Source organism: Urocitellus parryii, chromosome 5 (genome assembly GCF_045843805.1).
Source record: "Urocitellus parryii isolate mUroPar1 chromosome 5, mUroPar1.hap1, whole genome shotgun sequence".
Lineage (NCBI taxonomy): Eukaryota > Metazoa > Chordata > Mammalia > Rodentia > Sciuridae > Urocitellus > Urocitellus parryii.
Window position 1 is genome coordinate 97,295,439 of NC_135535.1, and position 21,949 is coordinate 97,317,387.

General features: G+C 34.4%; 1 protein-coding gene across 1 annotated transcript in view; it reads left to right on the top strand.

Annotated features, from left to right (window-relative positions):
- The window catches only part of Lrp6 (LDL receptor related protein 6), a 180,430-nt gene that overhangs the window by 27,944 nt on the left and 130,537 nt on the right, over nt 1-21,949 (top strand). The gene's annotated exons all lie outside the window — the stretch shown is intronic.

Genomic DNA, 21,949 nt, shown 5'->3' on the forward strand with positions numbered 1-21,949 from the left:
ACAGTAAAATGCACAGATCTTAAATATGAAGTTTGAATTTTGACAAATGAGCGTATTCGTGTTATCATTACCCTGTTCAAGCAGAAATCACTGAATATTTTTGGAGTTGGGAGTTCTTGTACTATACAGATAAAATAAATTCAGAGTCTAAACCTGTCCGAGGGCAACCTTGTGATTTACAAAGTCTCACCTTTTAAGAGACTAGGCCAAGACAGAAAAACTTCCTTGCTTCCTGGGTAAAACTTTTTATTCTGTTGTTCCCTAGGAGTGTGTGTGTGTGTGTGTGTGTGTGTGTGTGTGTGTGTGTGTGTGTGTGTTTAATATTTATTTTTTAGTTGTAGTTGAACACAACACCTTTATTTAATTTATTTATTTTTATGTGGTGCTGAGGTCGAACCTAGGGCCTTGCACGTGCTAGGCGAGCACTCTACTGCTGAGCCACAATCCCAGCCCAGTGTGTGCTTTTCATTCAGGAATTTTCTTCCTCTTCTTTGCCACTGCTGCAAACACCTTTGCTATACTGGGGAATGAACTCAGGGATCCAGGGTCTTGCATATGCTTGGCAAGTGCTTTGCCCCTGATGTACATCCCCAAGCCCAACTCCCTTTTTAAATTTTTATTTTGAGACGGGGCCTTGTTAAATATATTGCCCAGGCTGACTTTGAACTTGCTATTCTGCCTCAGCCTCCTGAGTATCTGGGATTATAGGCATGCATCCCTATATAGGAATCTTATTCCTAGCACACATCTTCTGTTCCAAAGCCTAATCTTGTTTCCTGCTTTGCCACTGAAACAGAAGTTTTTCAGTGTCTGAGACCAGAAAATCTTACAGGATTGCAGCAGCATGCCCATCATGTACTGCTTTTTACTTTCTTGATCATTTCCCAGCTTTACAGTGAAAGAAGTGTTACATATTTTATTTTGTGTATATATATATATATATATATATATATATATATATATATATATATATAAATAAGATAAAAAGTTAAACAGTAGTAGTTCTAAGTGTTTTGTAAAAGTGGGTAGAGTGTGGTTCTGGTTATTTTATTACTAATTTACCAGAAATAAAATTCTAACTTTTATGTTTGAAATGTTTTTTAACTAGGGGCTCTTTTTTGTTTGTGTTGGAGATAGGTCTTGGGTGTTGCCCAGGCTGGTCTTGTAATGTTGCCTGTTTTTATTAGGGATACATATATGGGATTGTTGGGCTTGATATTCTTACTAACATGTATATTAATGACATCTTTTAATTATATGTAGGATTATTTAAGTAATGTCAGGGAGTATATGCCAGTATAGATCTGGTTAACTTAGTTTTTATAGCTCAATTCTAAATATTGTAATTAGCCACCCTTGTGTGTAATTACATCTTCTAGAGGGTAGAAATTTATCCCTTCAGTCTAGAGTTATTTATTTAATTGAAACTGAATATTTCTGAATATTTTCATTATAGGAAACCGAATTCAGATTGAGTACAGATAACAAATTAGGGACTTGTGAAAATTTTGGAAATTTTTTTTTATCTTTACCTATTTACAGAAATTACATGTTTTGTAATATAATAAATTTGTGTCAGTTTGAGATATTTTTTCTTTCTTGGCATGAGAAATTTTGATGCTTGAAAACTTAACGTTTGCTTGTTTTAATCCCCTCCCAGTTGAAGTAGAGCCTATCTTCTACCCTTCACTGCATTTAAAAATTATTTTCCAGAAGCGTTACAAATGAATATCAGGCCAGACACAGCAATAAAATTACCTTCATATGGATACTAGTGAATAGCTTATAACAACCTGGTGCTGGTTTTCATGATTTTTCATTAATAACAGATGTGCGTATAATTGCAAAGTGGATCTGTGAGCACATATGTGTATTCTTCACTATTAACTAAATATGTTTATCTTCTCAATTCAAAGCCAGAATAGAACCTATTGAGGACAAAGTAAATTAGGGGCCAAATAGAATACATAATTGGGGAATTAGTAATAATTGTTGATGAAGAGGGGCTGGGGATGTGGCTCAAGAGGTAGCGCGCTCTCCTGGCATGCGTGCGACCCAGGTTCGATCCTCAGCATCATATACAAAGAAAGATGTTTTGTCCCCCGAAAACTAAAAAATAAATATTAAAAAAAATTGTTGATGAAGAGATATTTCTCCTACATTAGCCTATAGTCTGGCTTTTGAGAATCCAAGGGAAATATATATTTTATATTTTGTTCCCAAAGCATACTAAAATTGGCTTTTAAATAGGTTGCTGACATGAGCTCTTGCAGAATGTATTACTCAAATAGTTCAGCCTAGCAATTTTGTTGTTGAAAAACTCCTAGGCATTTATAGATTTCTAAGGTAGGTTAATTATGAAAACAACCAACCAAATTCACTCCTTAATCTGTGCATACCAATTTTTATTTTTAGGAAGAGTTCAAAATAAAATGAGTAGTCAGGGAGCTTATCTCACAGTCTAATTTTTAAATCAGTGAAGGGGCTAGTTTTCAAGTATGTCAGGTTCTTCATTTTAATGATAGCATATTCTAGGTTTTTTTTTTTTTTTTGGTATTGGGGATTGAACTCAGGGGCACTGGGTCACTGAGCCACATCCTTAGCCCTATTTTTGTATTTTTTATTTAGAGACAGGGTCTCACTGAGTTGCTTAACACCTTGCTTTTGCTGAGGCTATATTTAAACTCTCCATCCTCCTGCCTCAGCCACCCAAGCTCCTGGGAGTATAGGTGTGCACCATAGCACCCAACTTGCGAATGTTTTTTTTTTTTTTTCCTTCCCCCTGAACTCTGAAGTGTCTATTCTGCTGACGTGATATTCTCCTTTCTAGTGTCTGGTGTTTAGACTGAAAGTGTACATCTTTCTCATACTGGCTATATTCTTTCTTTTTTAGGTCTTAACTGTTTTAAAAGTCTAAATATTGATTTTTATTGAATATAACACCTTAGGTATGTCATTTAAGCTTTTAGCAGTTGTCTTTCACATATCAGCCTCAAATTCTTTTACTTAGCTTAATAGGCTGCTATAGGCTGTTTTAGTCTTCCATTATATGTTTTAGTTTTCCAGATAATCTTCCCTCACTTCTCCATTTCACATACAACTTGATTCGTTTGATGTTTATTGCCCTCATGATGCTTTCCACTGGCAGCTGTACCCTAGCTATAGAATTTCCGGAAATTTTGAAGCTGTAGAATTATTTCGAAAATGACAAAAATCTCAAAGGATTCAATTTTGTTTTAAAATTACCTCTATAGTACACTGATGTGAAAAATGATAAAGTTTGCGGGAGTTTTTAAAACTCTTGGATAAAACTTTATTTGGACTTTTTCTAGGCTACACAATCTCTTTATGATTCATAGTGTGAACTTTTATTTCAGTACCTAGACTAGTAGTCTGTTGAATTTTTAAAGGTATATTTGTTCCTCATGTCTAGATTACAAGTACTTGAGGGCCGAGTATGCTGGTGTTGTCTAACACTGCACTTGCTCCCAGGGATACAAATTTTTATTTACTTGAGATTGTTTAAATATTATTAATTCAGCTTGTATGTTCTGGCTTAAATGAAGTTATCAGATAATCATAACCGACACTGTAAGCTGGAGGACATTTCTGTTTTCACCCACAACTGCTCAGTTTATGTTTTCTTTCCTCTCTCCAGGGTTTTCCCTCTCTGCTCATGCTGAATAATGGGTTTAGGTTTGCAAAGTAGAAATAGGTGAAATAGGTTCATAGTTCTCCACATTGTCTGTGTAATGTCCTCTGAGTAAGGCTCAATAGTTTCTACTATTCCTACATGAATTTTAGTGGTACATCCTTGAGTGCCATGAGTGCCTGTCTTGGGCCTGTTGTCATTTTTACTTTCCCTGGAGAAGGGTTAGTCTCATAAAAACAGACCCTAGACTAAATACTGATGAGAAATATAGTGTATCTGCTCTGGAGAGGAACCAAGCAAACACCCCCATCCTACTGCCCAGTTGAACAAACTGAAGACACCTACATATTTGTTATGTTTTAGGCATAATGTTTATCTCTTTTTCTCAAGGCTGTTTTTTATTCCTTTCCTTGTTTACATAATTTAGCTACCCTTGGGGAAATGTGCAGAATGAGAATTTGGTACCAGTTTTATTGACCACTAAAAATGAATTCCATGTTTCACAGAATAGCAAACTGAAGCAAAAAGGGCTTTGCCTTTTCTTGTTTCAAAATAAGATAAATGACTATTTTTTTATTTTTTATTTTTTTTTAAAGAAAGGGCACCAGAATTAAAAAAAAACAACAACACATTTTTAGCTGTAGATGGGCACATACCTTTATTTTATTTTATTTTAATGTGGTGCTAGGCAAGTGCTCTACTACTGAGCTATAACCCCAGCCCTTGTTTTTATTTTTTTATGACTTTTTGAAGAGCAGTTTGGGTTCGTAGCAAAATTGAATGGAACAAAATATTTCTAATTTCTCCCTTCAATCTACACATAAGCTATGATCATTAATACATTATTTTATTATTATTTTGAAGAAACTTATCTGTTAGCTCAATTAAGAATAAAAAAGTTTTTATTTTACCTTCACTTATTCCTTCTCTAATAGTTACTTTCTCTTTTGTGGATCCTGTTTCTTACCCATATGATTTTCCTTCTTTCTGAAGAACTACTTTTAAGATATCTTACAAGGCAGGTCTAGCAAAAAATTCCCTCAGTATTTGTCTGGGAAAACCTTTATCTTTCTTCTTCACCTTTGAAGGATAATTTTGTGGAGTACCTAATTGGATTGGCAGTTGTGATTTTTATTTTTTCTCTTTAAGTACTTTACTTTCTTGTTTCTTGCATGGTTTCTGAGGAGAAGATGGGTATAATTCTTACTTTTGCACTGGTATAGGTAAAATGTTTTTTTGTTGTCTTCTGGCTTAAGAGTTTTCTTTATTTTCTATTTCTTTGATTTTCTGAACTTTGTATTATGCCAGAATGAAGGTGTTTTTTGTTTTTGTTTTGTTTTGGTTTTATGCTAGATGTTTTGAGCTTTTTGGATTTGTGATTTGGTATCTGATATTAATTTTGGGGGAAATTTGAAGGCATTATTGCTTAAAATATCTTTCTTTTGGTATTCCCATTATAGGCATTTTATATCATTAGCAGTTGTCCCACTATTTTTAGATGTTCTGCCCCCCCTTTTTCCAGTCATTTTTTTCTATTTTCTTTGCAGTTTTGGAAGTTTCTATTGATGTTTTCTCAAGATCAGAGATTTTGTTTTCCTCAGCCAAGGCCAGTCTATTAATGAGTCCATCAAAGACATTATTCATTTCTGTTCAGTGTTTTTGATCTTTAGTATTTCTTTTTGATTTTTTTGCTTAGAATTTTCATCTCTCCTCCTTACATTATTTATCTGTTTTAGCATGTTTTCTTTTTTTTTTTTTCCCAGTAGAATTCTTAGCATATTAATTGTATTTGTTTGAAATTCCTGGTCTGCTCATTACAATGTTCCTGCCATATCTGAGTCTGGGTCTGTTGCTTGCTCTGTCTCTGCGGAACTGTTTTTTTTTTTTTTTTTTGGCCATTAACCTTGTAATATTTTGTTGAAAGCTAAATATGATATACCTAGTAAAAGGAAATGTGGTAGATTGGCCTTTAGTAATAGTGATGAGGTATAGAGGGAGGGAAAGCCTTCTATAGTGCTGTGACTACATTAGTCTTTTAGGGGCTTGTGGCCTGGATTACAAGCTTCACAAGTGCTTCTTAGCTTTTTTCACCCTTGGTGGGACAGGACAGTTAGAGAGGAATGGAGTTAGTTGTTTCTCTTTCTACATGTGGAAGTCTTGAGTGGGCTGAGTTGGATATTTTCCTTCCCCCAGGTCAGTTAGGCTCTGGTAAAGTAGATTAACTTAAGAACAGAGTACTGTGGCATATTTAAAAATGGTTAATTTCCTTTCCTTTTGCTAGAGGCTTTACTTTTTTTCTAATCTTCATTATGAGGATCTGGTTGAACTCCTGGAGGTAAAAACACACATGGCCTCTCCCCTTCCTCCCATGACTGGTTCTTTCTGGAGTTTCGGAAAGCTTTCAGATTTGTTCATACTAGTACTCCAGCAGTCATAAATATCAGTTTAGATTTTTCTGCCTCAGTTCTGGTTGTTGTGGAGGTTTCTGCCATTGGGTGTCTGCTTTGGTAAATTGTGATTCTTTGTGTCCACTCATTTATCTCCCATGTTTTGGGAATAGTGATTTGCCCTATAACGTTACCTTCTCTAAGAAGAGATTTTTTTTTTTTTTTTGGTGATACTGAGGATTGAAGCCAGGGGTGCCCTACTATACTATGTCCCCAGTCATTTTTATTTTGAGACAGGATCCTGCCTCATCCTCCTGAGTTGCTGGGATTCTAAGTGTGCACCAGCAGGCCCAGAAAATTGATTTTTCAGTTTGTTTAGCTTTTTATTAGCTATTAGGGTAGAGTTGTAGTTTCTAAATGCTGATCTGGAAACTGAATGTTGGGCTTTGCTTTTTGTGTTAAAATATGCATACATGAAACATAAGTGACAAATAATATATATTTAGGAAATATAAGATCTTGTATAGTCTGGTCTAAGTTAATTGTAATAGTTTAATTCCAGGCATATTCAGAGGTTTTAGTTTGGATTAGCACATGTATCCAGGTTATAGAGCCTGTATGCTTTTACCTTTTTTATATTTTTAGTGTGTATTCATTCTAGTGCTCTGCATGTTGGTATTGGATCTACTGGTACTCTTATTTATTATTTTAAACTGTTTACCTGCAGTGAACTAGTATTGTTCAATAGGTTAGACTGACTTAGTTTAAAAATCCTTATGGTTAGAAATGAGCTGAATAAAGAAATTCACATCATCCCAGTTATAGGAAGGTCAAAGTGGCAATGAAAGCAGTAAAATGATGGTTAGTAATCTGGAAGTGGTGTTTTCTGAAATGAATCTCTTGAAGATTGTGAAAAAAGTGGTATGTGCATGGAGATAAGCCTGTAAACATGTAGGCTTGGTATTCTGTTTATTAAAATTGAGGAACACTTTGGAAATGTGTATGATTGTCCAAAGAATAGTGGTAAAATTTTTGTAGGATATTATGTATATAGAAAATAAGAAACATAAAAAAAGCACACTGCACAATTATTAAAAACCATAAAAGCTTATAGCAGAAGAGTGAACCTTAATGAATATAAATTAAAGACAAATCATTTAGGAGATTGAAGAATCCTGAGATGGTCTGCAGACTGACACAGAAGACTCTAATTGTATTAGGAATGTATAAAACAACCTCAATGAAAGATGATGGGAGGGAAAGGCATTGGCTTAGTTAACTGAAATGCATATCCACCTGTAAGACTAAAGGCAAAAGGAACTTCACATATTCTCTAGTTGTGTGTACTCTGGATGATGTTGTTTCCACATAGAGGCACAATGAACAATTCCATACCTTTAGTAATATAAACCAGAATCAAGCAATTAAATAAAATGGTTGGCAGGTGGTGGGATCCAGAATTTTCCTGTTGGAGTGATAAGCTATAGACAAGGAGAGGAGGGATTAGAATTGGAGACATTAATGTCAAAAGTATTTAAATGAGTTTTTTTCATTAACCTCAAAGCAATGAAATAAAAAGTCTCAGCCCTGAAGTTACTACCATTAAAAAAAAATTAAGATAGGAATAGTAGAAAAGTGTACTAGTACTTTCAGCTTTTCATTTAATAAGCATAATAGGATTTGTGAGATCTCAAGGGACGGGGGGAGGACCCTGGACCCAAATTTATGTATTACAATAATATTATTGAGTGACCTCCAGTATGAGGGAAATTTATACTGATACAAATATGCACAGCTTGGTCATAGAGTAGTGATTATATTTTGCGGTATTTGTAGTCTTATTTAAGTTATGTTAAATATATAGGTTGTCCCTTTTCCCTCATTTCCCAGAAAGAAACACAGCAACAGAGTTTTATTATAGCTAATATTTGTACATATTCAGTTAAATACTTGGTTTGTGGCAAGACTTGTAGTATGGTTATTTCTAAGTCATTCTGGGAAGCTCTGATAAGTGACCATTACATGCATATAAAGGTTTAGGAAAATTCAGGTCCTCTCACCCCCCCCCTTCTGATGAAGTGAAAGGCTTGAATGTAATAATTAGGGAGATATTTCTGAAAAACCTTGGAGTAACTTTACAGTTTTTTTTTTTCTTAGCTTTGGGATATGGTATTACCACATTGTCTGGGAGAATGATTTAAAATATTTTATTTTGGTGCTGGACTGTGTCATCTGTAATTTTGTGCTCAAGAAAATAAAATCAAATATGATTGAGATTTAATTGGTGGTTTTTCTGCCAAATGCTTTGTATATTTTTCCTAGAAATTTTTCTTAAGTATTTTTAGAGTTTTACATATGCAACTTTTATAAGTATGTATGGACCATGTGTTTTCTGGTGTTACAAATTGCATCTTTGAGGGAAGGTAATATTTTGATTTTATTTGTTGTTACAATGTAGATTCTGATTTAATACTTGGAGGGTGTGTAGCTTGAGATTTTGCTGAGGCTTTTGGCCCACACTTTTAAGTTGTAGGCCTTGAGAACAGAGGTGGGCAGATTTTTTTCTTTAAAGGCCCAAATAGTAAGTATTTGAGTTGTGGCAGACCACATATAGTCCTTACTGCTTGCTTACTTGCCTGCCTGCCTGCCTGCCTGCCTGCCTGCCTCTTTCCTTTCCTCTCTCTTCCCCTTCTTTTCCCATTCTCCTCAAGAAATGCAGAGATCCATCTGGGGTTATAGCTCAGTGGTAAAGTGCTTGCCTTGCACTTGTGAGGTTCTGGATTCAATCCTTAGCACCACATAAAAATAAATAAAATAAGGATATTGTGTCTATCTACAACTAGACAAATATCAAATATTAAAAGAAAGAAAGAAAGAAAGAAAGAAAGAAAGAAAGAAAGAAACGCAGAGACCATTTTTAGCTTGGAGCCATACACAAACAGGGCATGTGCTAGATGTGACCTGCTGGTCATTGTTTGCTTACCTCTGAGAGAAAGGATGTATGTGTTTACCTGTTAATGGAAACCAAAATTCTAGAATTGATGTTTCTAATGACTTTTCAGCATTTCAAATAATATATGATTTTTCTTTGTTATGTTGATAAAAGTGAATTATTGCTGGTGGTTTGAAAGCTTTTTGCTGTTATTTACAGATTTTTTTTCTTATCAAGGTATTATTTACATGTAATAAAATTTATCGTTTTTAGTGTAGATATTATGAATTTTGACAAATATATAGAGTTGGGTACTGTCAAAGATGAATAGTCATTAAAGTGACGAGAACAGAATTTTTAATCAATAATATTGGTGCAATAGAGTAAACTCTAATTTATACAGAGGAACTGAGTGTTTTAAAAGGAGAATGAGGGGAAGGGAAAAGGAAAGGAATACACAATGGGGAAAAAATGTATTTTCAGACAGGATTATGCATAAAATTAAAAAAAAATTCTACAAGTGATTTCTAGAACCAGTGAGTTGAGCAACATCACAGGATATAAGGTTGATATGAAAAAGTCAATTACGTAACTCTTTCCATAATGGTTGCACCAATTTGCACTCCCACCATCAACGTATAAGTGTATCTTTTCCCCCACATCTACACCAACATTTATTGTTGCTTGTGTTCTTGATAATTGCCATTCTGACTGGGGTGAGATGAAATCTTTGAGTAGTTTTGATTCGCATTCTCTAGTTGCTAAAGGTATTGAACATTTTTTCATATATTTGTTGATTGATTATATTTTTTTTCCTGTGAAGTGTCTTCAGTTCCTTAGCACATTTATTGGTTGGGTTACTTTTTTTTTTTTTTTTTTTGAGTTCTTTATATATCCTGGAGATAATGCTCTGAGTGTATGTGGTAAAGATTTTCTACCATTCTGTAGGCTTTTTCTTCACATTATTGATTGTTTCCTTTGCTGAGAAGAAACTTTTTAGTTTGTATCCATCCCATTTATTGATTCTTGATTTTTACTTCTTGCGCTTTTGGAGTCTTTTTAAGGAAGTAGATCTTCGGCCGACAAGGTGGAGATTTGGGCCTACTTTTCCTTTTGTTAGGCGCAGAGTCTTTGTTCTAGTGCCTAAGTCCTTTATCCACTTTGAGTTGAGTTTCGTGCAGGGTGAGAGAGAGGTATATAATTTCATTTTGTTACATGTGGATTTCCAGTTTTCCCACCACCATATGTTGAATGTTATCTCTTCTCCAGTGAATGTTTTGGCGCCTTTGTCTAGTTTGAGGTAACTGTTAAATTATGGCATTTACTGGTAGGTAAGTGGGTGGAGCTGGAAAATATCATTCGAAGTGAAATAAGCATTCGAAGTGAAATAAGCTGATCTCAAAAAACCAAAGGCTGAATGTTTTCTCTGATATGTGAATGCTAATTCACAGTAAGGGGGGAAGCTAAGGAAGACTAGAGTTACTTTAGATAGAGGTGAATGAAGGGAGGGGAGTGGGCGTGGAGGTAGTAAGGATAGTAGAATTAATCAGATATTATTACTATATGTACATACGTAACTATATGATCGGTGGTATTCCACATCATGTACAACTAGAAGAATGAGAAATTATACTCCATCTGTATATGATGTATCAAAGTGCATTCTACTGTTATGTATAACTAATTAGAATAAATAAAAGAGAAAAAGTCAATTACATTTCTATACATAACAATGAACAGATGGAAATTAAAATTTATATAGTATTATTTATAACAGAATCATAAAACAAAGTATTTAAGCATAAATGAAATAAAGTATGCTGAATTTATATGCTGAAAACTACAAGACATTAATAAAAGAAATCCAAGATTACTTAACTGAATTAAGAGACATTCCATAATTGTGGATTGAAAGACTCGGTAGTTAATATGCCAATTCCCCTAAGACTAACATTTACAGTCCTTTTCAAAATTCCAGCAGAATTTAATTTAGAAATTGACAATCCAATTCTGATATTTGTTTGGAAAATCAGAGAGTAAAATTGCCAACTCTTACTACCTGATTTCAAAGTCTTACCATCTTTACTATAGTGATTAACGTAGTATGTTATTGATAAAATGGTAGACAAAAAGATAAACAAAAACAGAGTTTAGAAATAGATCCACATGTATAGTCAATTGTTTTTTGATAAAAATCCAAAAGACAATTGAGAGGTACTATTTTCAATAATACCTTTGTATGTCAAGAAGAACTTCAGTAATATCTTGTGTCATACACAAAAACACAAAACTCAAAATGGGTCATGGAGCTAAATAAAGTAAAGCTAAAACTTAACAAAGTTTCTTTCTAAAAGAAATATAGGAGAAAATCTTAGTGACCTTATGTGATAGTCAGTTTTATGTCACTGTAATGAAACATCTGAGCATCTGAGATGATCACCTTTTAGAACGAGTTTATCTTTGTTCACAATTTTTGGCAGTTTCATTCTAAGATTGGGTGGACCTATTACTTTTAGACTTTTGATGAGAATGCTAGATGGCAATGACATAGAGGTTGGTGGAGCAAATTGCTCACTTCATGGCCAGGAAGCAGAAGAGGAAGAGGAAGGGACTAGGGTCACATATTTCCATTAAGGACATGCCCTTGGTAATCTTAGAACCTCCCATAAAGCCCTTCATCCTGAAGATTCACACCCTGGGGATCAAGCCTTTAACAAATACATGGGCCTTTGGTGAACATTGAGTGTCTATATAGCACGTTGGTTATATTTCATCTCAGTATTTCTTGGATTTGAACTGAAAGCACAAAGCACAATGCCTAAAAGAAATTCCTTTCTTGTCTCCTTTCCCCTTCCCCCTCATTTTGCCATATTACACTGGCTAAGATATCTAGTAGGGTGCTAAATTGCAATTGTGAGAGCAAATATTGTCACTTATAACTTAAGCAACATTCTATTATTCAGTGTTAAGTGCGGTGATGTTGCAAGCTTTTTTTGTAGATGTACGTTATCAAGACGAGGCAGTTCTGTTCTCATCTATTCCTAGTTTGCTGAAAGTTTTTAATTATGAATTGATGTGAATTTTTGAAAAATTTCAAATGCTTTTTCTATATCGAGAGGAAATATGGTTTTTCTTCATTGGTTAGTTCATATGGCAAATTTCATTGATTTTATTGTTGAACCACACTTAAATTTCTGGGATTAACTATACTTGGCCAGGATGAGTTACTTACATATTATGTTGTTGGATTTGATTTACTAAATTTTTTTTGAGGATTTTTGCATTTGTTTTCCTGAAAGATTTTGGCCATAGCTCCCCATCCTTTTTATTTCTTGTACTGTGTGTGTGTGTGTGTGTGTGTTTTTCTTTCTGATTTTTGGAATCAGTATAAAACTGGTTACAGAAAATACATTGAGTATTTATTGCTCTCTTTGGTCTCCCCATTCCCCAAAGCACTTTGTATAATTTGGTATTCTTTCTTTATTGAAATATTGGTAGAATTTACCAGTTCAGCCACTTAGACTTTGAGTTTCTTTAATGGAAGGTTTTAAAACTATAAATTTAATTTCTTTAATAGATATAATACTGTTTGTATCATTTGTGTGAGTTTTTGTAGTTTGTATCTTTATGTTGCCAAATTTGGGGCATAAAGTTGTCTATAACAGTATGTGATGGTTTGGATGTAAGGTGTGAGAGCCTTAACTAATCAGTGAAATTAATGCCTGATAGGGATTAACAAAGTGGTAAACTGAAGGTGGATAGGGTGTGGCTGGAAGAGGTAGGTCATTGGGTGTGTACCTTTGGGGTATGTATATGGTGAGCTGAGCTTAGTCTGTGCTTCTGATCATCATGTGAACTTCTTCCCTCCACCCACTTCCACCATGATGTTCTGCTTTACCTCAAGCCTGGAGGGATAGAGCCAGGTGTCTGTGGCCTGAGATTTCTGAAACTGTGAGCTCCTAAAATTAATCTTTCCTCCTTAAAATTGTTCTTGTCAGGTCTTTTAGTCACAGTAGTGAGAAAGTTGACTGAAAAACAGTATTTGGTTGTATTTAAAAAAATTTTTTTTTTATTTGTTGATGAACCTTTATTCTATTTATTTGTATGTGGTGCTGAGAATGAACCCACTGCCTCGCACATGCTAGGCAAGCCTGCTACCACTGAGCCACAATAACAGCCCTGATTATATTTTTAATATTTGTATGATCTGTTTTTCATCCCTGATACTAGTAACTTGTGGATTCTCTTTGTCTCAGTCAGTACAATGTTTTATCAGTTTCACTGATATTTTCAAATAACTGTGTTTTATTTTTTTCTTAATCTATTTTCATTTCATTGTTTTCTGCTAATACTTTTCTTTCTTCTTGCTTTGTTTTTACTCTTCTTTTTCTAAATCCTTGAGGTGGAAGCCTAGAGGATTGAATGAAAAACTAGTCTGTTTCTTTTCTCTTGCCCTTCCCAGTTCCCTTATCCTTGTATGCTAGACAAGCACTCTGCCACAGGGCTAATATAAACATTTAATACTGTTACTTTCTTTTAAACACTTCTGACTGTATTCCACAACAATTGCTCAGTTGTCTTTACAGCTTCATTCATTCACACAATTTGCCAATTTCCTTATTTTCTTTGTGTCATGTTTGGAAGTCAGAGATCCAAAACCAGTCTTGCTTTTGACAGCAGTTGCAAATTTGAGGTTCCCAAGACCACCCTCAGGCTTGATAATTCACTAGAGGTCACTGAATTTAATGAAAGCATTACATGCACGGTTATGGTTTATTTCAGTGAAAAAAAATACAAATCAATATGAGCCACCGGAAGAGGTGCATAGGGCAAGGTCTAGGGGAATTTTAAGTGCAGAGCTTCCAATTGTTCTCTTCCAGTGGAACCCTGTGGACAGCACCTACTTCTCCTAGCAGCAGTGCTCCACAATATGTGTATAGTACTTGAACCTTAGTTTTTATTGGAACTTGATCATGTAGGAATGATTAATTACCTGAATAGTTGACCCGAATTTCCAGCCCCTCTGAGCCAAAGCCTTCTTATAGCTCACATTGTTAGCATAGACTATTTGGGGGTATTGAGGCCCTTAGATAAACAAAGACATCTTTATGAGGCAGGACTTTCTAGAACTTAGAGATTACCCACTGTCAGAGGGCAATGACCAGATATCTCTTTGGGTACACTTGTGTTTAGAAATATATTGGTAAATTTCCCAAGTTTTAGGATTTTTCTAGATGTTTATCATAGATATCTAGTCTAAATTCTGTTTTGGCTAGATCACATTGCATGATTTCAATTTTCCTTTGTTGTAGGGGCCAGAGTATGGTCTTTTTGAATATTCCATTTGTACTTGAGAAGAATGCTTATTCTACTGTTTTGGGCTATTCTCTTTTTGAATATTGGAATATTTTTGTCTAAGATTAGAATAATTTAATCCTTGAAAATTTTATAGAATTTACCAGTAAATAACTGGCCTATATCTTCCACCTAGGATGATATGAATGATATGATATGAATGATGAATTACATTTTTATTTTATTTTTTAACTTTACCTTGGCACAATTTTGTTAGCTCTTTTTTCCTCCTATATATTTCTCTGTGGTATCTCCCCCCTCCGCCTTTTAAAATCTACCTTTTTACTGCAACCTTAGGGATTTCTTCTTTCTTTAATTGTCTTATTGTGTTTTTGGATTAGCTTTTTACTTTTAAATATTACAACTTTTCTGATTTAAATATACTTAATTTATGTCTTATACCTTATGGTTTCATTATTTGTATATAATAATTTAGTTATCTTGCTATAATTTCCATTAAGATTTATTCCTTTGAATTGTTTGTTATTTTAGAAATGTAATTTTTAACCAGGTGTGGCGGCACACACCTGTAATCCCGGTGACTTGTGAGATTTAGGCAGTAGGATTGCAGGTTCGAGGCCAGCCTCAGCAAATTAGGAAGACACTGTCCCTGCCCTCCCTCTCCCCCCAAAAATTAAAATGGCTGGGATGTTGCTCAGTGGTAAAGTACCCCTGGTTTAAATTCCCAGTAATACCTCCCCACCAAAATAAATAAATTTTTAAAAAATGTAATTCTTAGTTACAAGACAGGGATTTCCCTTCTGGCTATTGATTTCTAACTTGAAGTCATCCTATGTGACAATGTGTATCAATCCTTTAAGACCTGTATTATGATTCCAGTGGTCAGATCTTTTAAATCTGCATGTGGCCTGGCATGGTGGTGCACGCCTGTAATTCCAGTAGCTTGATCAGGAGGATCAAGGTTCAAAGCCAACCTCAGCAAAATTGAGGTGCTAAGCAACTCAATGAGACCCTGTCTCTAAATAAAATTAAAAAAATAGGATTTGGGATGTGGTTCAGTGGTTGAGTGTCCCCGAGTTCAATCCCTAGTACCTACATGCCACCCCGTGCCAAAAAAAAGAAAAAAATCTGCATGTGTACTTGAAAAGATGATGTATTCTGCAGTGAATGTAGTGTTCTAGAAGTGGCCATTTAATCAAGCATTTTTGTTCTGTTGAAATCTTCTGATTTTTAAAAGTCCATTTGATATGTCTTGCTGAGAGGATGTTATAAATCTTTCATTTGAAAATTGATAATTTCTTTTGCTTTATGTTGTTTGAGGTTCTGCTTTAAATACAGATAGGTATGAAATTATCTTCCAGGTGTATCTTATACTGTTTCCTAGTTATTCATATTATTGCGATGAATGTATTTTGGCTTAGAGTCTGTTTTGTCAGATCTTTGTAATTACACCAGCTTTATAATTACACAACCTTTGTTGATTTTTGCCTGATACATGGTTTTCCATCTTTTTACTTTTACTCTTTCTTGGTGTTTTTCTAGCTATTTCTTTTTTGAGGAGCATGTAGCTGGATTTTGTAGTTTGATTTTAAATCCTTTGTGACAAAATATTTTTGACACTATTAGTTCATTTTGCTTATTATAATTCCATTCACAGGTTGCTTAACAATGGGAATATGTTCTGAGAAATTCATTGGTAGGTGATTTCATCCTTTTGTGAACATCATAGTACTTAACAAAAACTCTTGGTAGCAGACTCTCTTTTATTTGTCTGAAAATGCCTTTATTTTGTCCCCCCTGCCCTTTTTGGTATATTGTACAATTTCAGGTTTACATGTGTTTTCTTCTCCCATGTGGTTTTTTTTGTGATTGATATATAGTAGTTCCCCCTTATCCACCATTATGCTGTCTGTGGTATCAATTACCATGATCAAACAAGAGTCTAAAAATATTAAATGGAAAATTGTTTCACTAGTGGTCTTGGGACTGTATCCCCTGCAGATAAAAAAGGGACTAACTACTGTAACCAGTTATTCTTATTGTCATTCCTCTCTGACTACAGCTTTAGTATGATTTGTTGAGATTCTTTATTTCTTATTATGCTACTTTTGGGTTTAGTGGACTGTCTTTTTATCAATTCTAGGAAATTCTCTTCAAATTTGCCTTTACCCCATTCTTCTGGAACTTTTAACTAGATATCTGTTCGTCTTAACTCTGTTTTCCATGTTTGTTTCATAAATCCATTTTTTCCCTTTGTGTTTAGCACTAAAAGGTTTATCCAGAATTCTCTCTTGTTCTTTGGTTATCTCTAAATATAATAAAGTATTTCTACTGTTTCCTTTTCTGTGTGTGTGTGTGTGTGTGTGTGTGTGTGTGTATACTTGTGCTTTCATGTGTGCGTATATTTTCCTTTGAAAATGTAAACCCATGATGGGGTTTCTGCCCTTATGTGGATTTTTCATCCAAAAATCTATGTGTAGGTTAGAGACTCTCCTCTTGTAGGAAGGAGGTCTGTAACTCTAGTTTTAGGCCAGTGGGAATGGGGCAGATTCCTTTATCTCTGGATTACCTCTCTGGATATTTTTCTTTCTAATGTTTGCTGTGCTCAAAATATATTTTATTATGAGCACAGGCTTGAATTTAAAATATTACTTTTATAGTTTGTCTGGCATTTTTAGTTGTTTTGTACTAGGAAGATTTCCAGTTTGCCCTATTGCCAAAAACAGACTCTTATTTTCTTTCCTCCCAAATATTCAGTCTAAATTTTGGTGCATTTTAAACCACTACTAATAAATTATATTTCATATATATCAAAAATGAAAAGAATAACATAATGAATACTGGTATGTGTTCTGCATAGACTACACAGTAGAACCAGTACAGTTTGTTTCACCCTCAAACTGATTGTTTCCTTTCTTGCAACACATAGAGTATTTGATTTTTAAGATTGATTTGGGGATGTAAAGTAGGGTTAGATTTACCCTTTGTTGTGACTTTTAAAAGTATATATTGTATATTTTTATTTTGATAAATTTTCCTGATTTAGTCACATTTTCCTTTTCTCAGCCATTCCAACTTAAGTAAAGATTTTTGTTCTTTAGATTCCAGATGATTTTATCCTTTTCTCCTCTTTCTACCTCTGGTAGGTTAATGGATGACTACTCAAACATATTGCTTCTTTAGTATCCCGGGGATGGAATTGAACCTAGATTCACTGTAGCACTACACTATATCTACAACCTATTTTATTTTTTGAGATAGCGTCCTGCTAAGTTTCCAAGGCTTGCCTCTTGTTATTTGCCTTAGCCTCCTGAGTTGCTGGGATTATAGGCATGCACTACTGCACCTGGCTTGCTTATTTAGCTTCTTAAGTAGTATTTTGTTAGAACTTATTGACAAACTAGTTTCTCATTCATTGCTTTAAATTCTTTTGCAAACTCAGTCTTTGTTAAATTAAACAGGTTTATTCAAAATAATAATCCTTTTACTTAGGTTCTTTCCCAACTGGAGAATAAATTTAAAATAATAACTTAATTCAAATGTTTCTTTTTTCCTTTTTTCTTTTTAAGTTTAAATAAATGTTCCTGTTCTGTTTTTTCCTTCAGTTAACCTGGAAGTTTTTCTTTCTTCTTTTTTTTTTTTTTTGACCTGTTTAACTCTAAGGTGAAATTGGAAGGAACTTATTTTTGCATCTTAGGCCTAGGTAATTGCTAAGGAACTCTAAAATTAAAATTTCCTTTTGTGAGGAAACTGAAGATCTTCTGGGTACTCTTTGACTCTGACTCTTGGAGTCTCAGTCAGAAACTGAGTCTGATTTTGTAAAAGAATTTTAATACACCCCTTCCTTCCCCCTCACCCCACCCCTGCAAAGGGATGGGGTAGTTTGGATGTATGTTGGTCTGTTGTATATGTCTGAATAAGATCATGTACTTTTCTCTGCTGATATATATGCATTTCAAAAAGAGGGTAATTAGTGATGTCTTTTTATTTTCAGAAGTGTTCAAAAACTTGGAAGCACATTACTTCTCTTGTGAAAATTTAGAATTTTATCAATTTTTTTTTGAGTAATGCAGTTTTGTCATGATGGCTTTAAAAATAATGATCTCTTACTTGACTAGACCTACTTTAAGAATAAAAAGTAAAATTTTATAATTATAGCTAAGGGTAAATTCAAGTTAATCAGTATCATATTGACAAGTAAATTGTATATATTTTATTGAACATTCTGGCTATGGGTACCCAGCCTTTCTATTTGGTGTAGTGTCTTCTAAACTAGAGACAAACTTTGTACAGATATTTATCATAACTCTCTTTGTTCATGATGTTAGTAAAATGAGACTGTATTTAATATATTGGACAAATTACCAAATTGAAACCCCCTTCTGTGTAAGGAATTGGGTACCAAAAGCTTGAAAGGTTATAGGAGAAAATTGAAAATCTATTTTTACCCCCATAAATACTTTCACTTAAATTTTCAGTAAATTGTGAACTTTAAAAACCTTTTTTTTTTCAATTTATAAAGTTTTTGAAAGAAATATGGAAGGCTGTTGTGTGAGAAGGAATTTATTTGGTGCTTTGCTTGCTTATGTGGTCTGGTATTACTTAAGGGCTGAGTACTACCTGGGCTGATGATTAGCCAGTATTGTGGGCCAGCTGGTTAATGAGTTAAACACATTAACCTACCTGTACAAGAACAGAAGACTGTGGATGAACAGGTGCTTGAGAAAGTCACGCTCTTATTGGTTTTAAACTAGCATGTGAGTCAGGGACCAACATAGGGACAAAGTCAGGGACCAACATAGGGACAAAGGACAAATGTTCTTTTGGGTCTTGATCATAGTCATAGTGCCATCCATAGCCATTGTTAGCTTTGCTTCATTGAGGTCAGAGTGCCTTGTATGCATTCTTTTGAACAGCTGCAGTAACTTATCTTTAGCAGAGGGCAAAAGGCTTGTGTACACCTAAAGCTAATTAACATTTCCACCCATGCAAGTAACCAATAAAACAAGCTCCTTTCTTTCATTTAGAGAGCCAAACTGATTTCTTGTTGGAGCTGTCTCCTTTCCTAAAAGGAAGCTCCAATAAAACCCCTGCCTGAATGTTTACTTGTCTGTTTCTTTTTCATCATCATCTTGGTCAAAAGATCCTAGTGTTTGGTATAAATGCTTTATAATTGCTTGGGGGAACATGAAAACAAAAATTGATTCCTGGGTCCTAGCTCAGAATAATTTAAACAGAATCCCTGATGGAAGAACCCAAGTTATTGATATTTTTAATGTTTCCCGGGTTATTTCCTAGTGCTGTTGAGGTTGAACATTCCTCCTGTAGGTTTTATTCATTTGTCTTTTCCCCAGTGCTAAGGATAGAACTCAGGGCCTCAAATGTTCCAGGCAGGTGTTCTACCACAGCTGCACTCCTAGCCTTCTGCTGTAGGTATTTGCTGCTGCTGTTGCTGTTGCTGTTATTTTAATATGTGGTCATAGGGGAGGGAGGAAGGTGCACAATCTAAGAAATTTTGTGCTTCTTAGAACTTAATTTTCCATTAAATTCTAGTTTATTAATATGTTTAATAACTAGTTATGTCATGGTTATGTATTGGTGTTTATTGAAATTCTGAATGCATGGGTAAAGCAGTTTTTTCTCTTATCTCTATTGTTTCATTGATTATGGTAACAAATATCAAATTTTAACGTAGTGTTGGCTTTTTAAAATCTATCATAAATTTGTCCCTTTTTATTCGTTTGCATCAAGATACTGTTTTACATACTGGTATGATGTTGACATTGGTCTGTAATGAAAGGGGTCTTAAGATTGTGGAAAGAGCTATGAGACTTTTGAAACATGCCACTTGTTAAAAGACAGGGAGTTCTAAGATGATACTTTGAGATAGTATTTGCTTTTAAGAATGTATGTTAGTGTTCATAGTTTTAAACAATAGAAATCCCATTACTTTAGTCACAAAAAGATTTGTGGTTGAAGAAGATATTGGCTAAATTTCCTAAGTACCAGAACTAAGATTAAAATCTATGGGCAGGAACAGTGCCACAAATCATTACCACAGAGCTGGCCCAGTGAAGGCATCTCTTCTGTTGTATGGCATGCTCACCGCTGTTGGTACTCTTTCTGGCATGAAGTGACTGACTCTGCTGTCAGTCCTGTATTTAAACATTGCATTAAGAAAGGATTCATTTATTCAAATTGAATTGAGTAAATTGTTGCTGTTGCCCTCATTCTCACCAGAATGAATTGCTTGGGGTGCTTGCTGCTGCTGCTACCTTTTCTACCTCCTTTTTGTGCTTTCAGTTGGGGTTGGTTTGTCTGATTGGCAAAATCCACATCTCATGTTCCTGTCCCAGTTGAAAGTTAAGTTTGGCAAGCAAATATCTGTTTTTTATTTTTAGTTTTTAAAGTTTCCTTAGTCTCAGAATGTGAAAGGTTCTTCAAACATAGGGTAGTAATTTAGATGCTGGGTAGTCCATCAAAAGGCCAGGTATCCATGACAGAATATTTTGTGAAAGTGAATGGTCATGGGATTGACCATGATTGTGGATATATTTGCAACAATTTCAGTCTCATTTGTTCTTTTCCCCTTGCTAATGTTGGGAGAATGAGGTGTGGTTGTAAATGTAAAAGGGATGACAGTTAACAGAAGTAACAATTTTGTAAATGATGTAAGCCCTAGGAATAATCAATCTATTGTTATTCCCTCATTTTATTAAACTACTAAGGAAATACTGCAAATATATCAGTATCTTGTAGTTTATAAAAGCCCAGGTATTTTAAGTGACTCGCTCAAAGTTATATAAACAGAGGTGTGCCATAAATCAAACATTTTCATTGTTTTATACTGTCCTTATTCACATGAACTTAAAACTTAGTTGGGAGAGAAGAATACCATGCAAAATCCTCATAAGACAACTCCAAGGAAGCAAATAAGCAAGAGGATAGAGTGATCAGATTCTGAATGAATTAATAAAGGATCAGTGGTGAAGCTTTCATTACAGTTGTGGCTGAGCAGATATATAGGTTTTGGAATAAGAAAATGGAAAAGCATTTCAGAGTTTTTTTTTAATATTTATTTTTTAGTTTTTCTTAGGTGGACACAATATCTTTATTTTTTATTTTTATGTGGTGTTGAGGATAGAACCCAGCGTCCTGCACATGCCAGGCGAGCGCGCTACCACTTGAGCCACATCCTCAGCCCCAAGTTTTTTTTTTAAAGGCTATGTTGAGCTGGGGTTGTGGCTCAGTGGTGGAAAGCTTACCTAGCTTGTGTGAGGCACTGGGTTTGATCCTCAGCACTTTATTAAAATAGATAAATAAAGGTATTGTGTCCATCAACTAAAATAAATAAATAAATACATACATACATACATACATACATACATACATAAAAGAAGATATGTTTGCAAGTCAGCGATTAATTAGAGAATAAGATTTCTATGTTGTTGTCATGGATTTGGCATTAACCATTTGACAGGGTTGTTAAATATGTTGAGAGTTCGAATTTGCCTCCTCTGGATAGGAGAGAGGGAGTTCCTGTAGTTTTTAAAAATTAGATATAATTCACATACTATAAAATTCAATTTTTGGTTGTGTACATTTGGTGATTTTTTTTTAAGTACATTCTCAAAGTGACACATCTGTTACCACTATTTAATA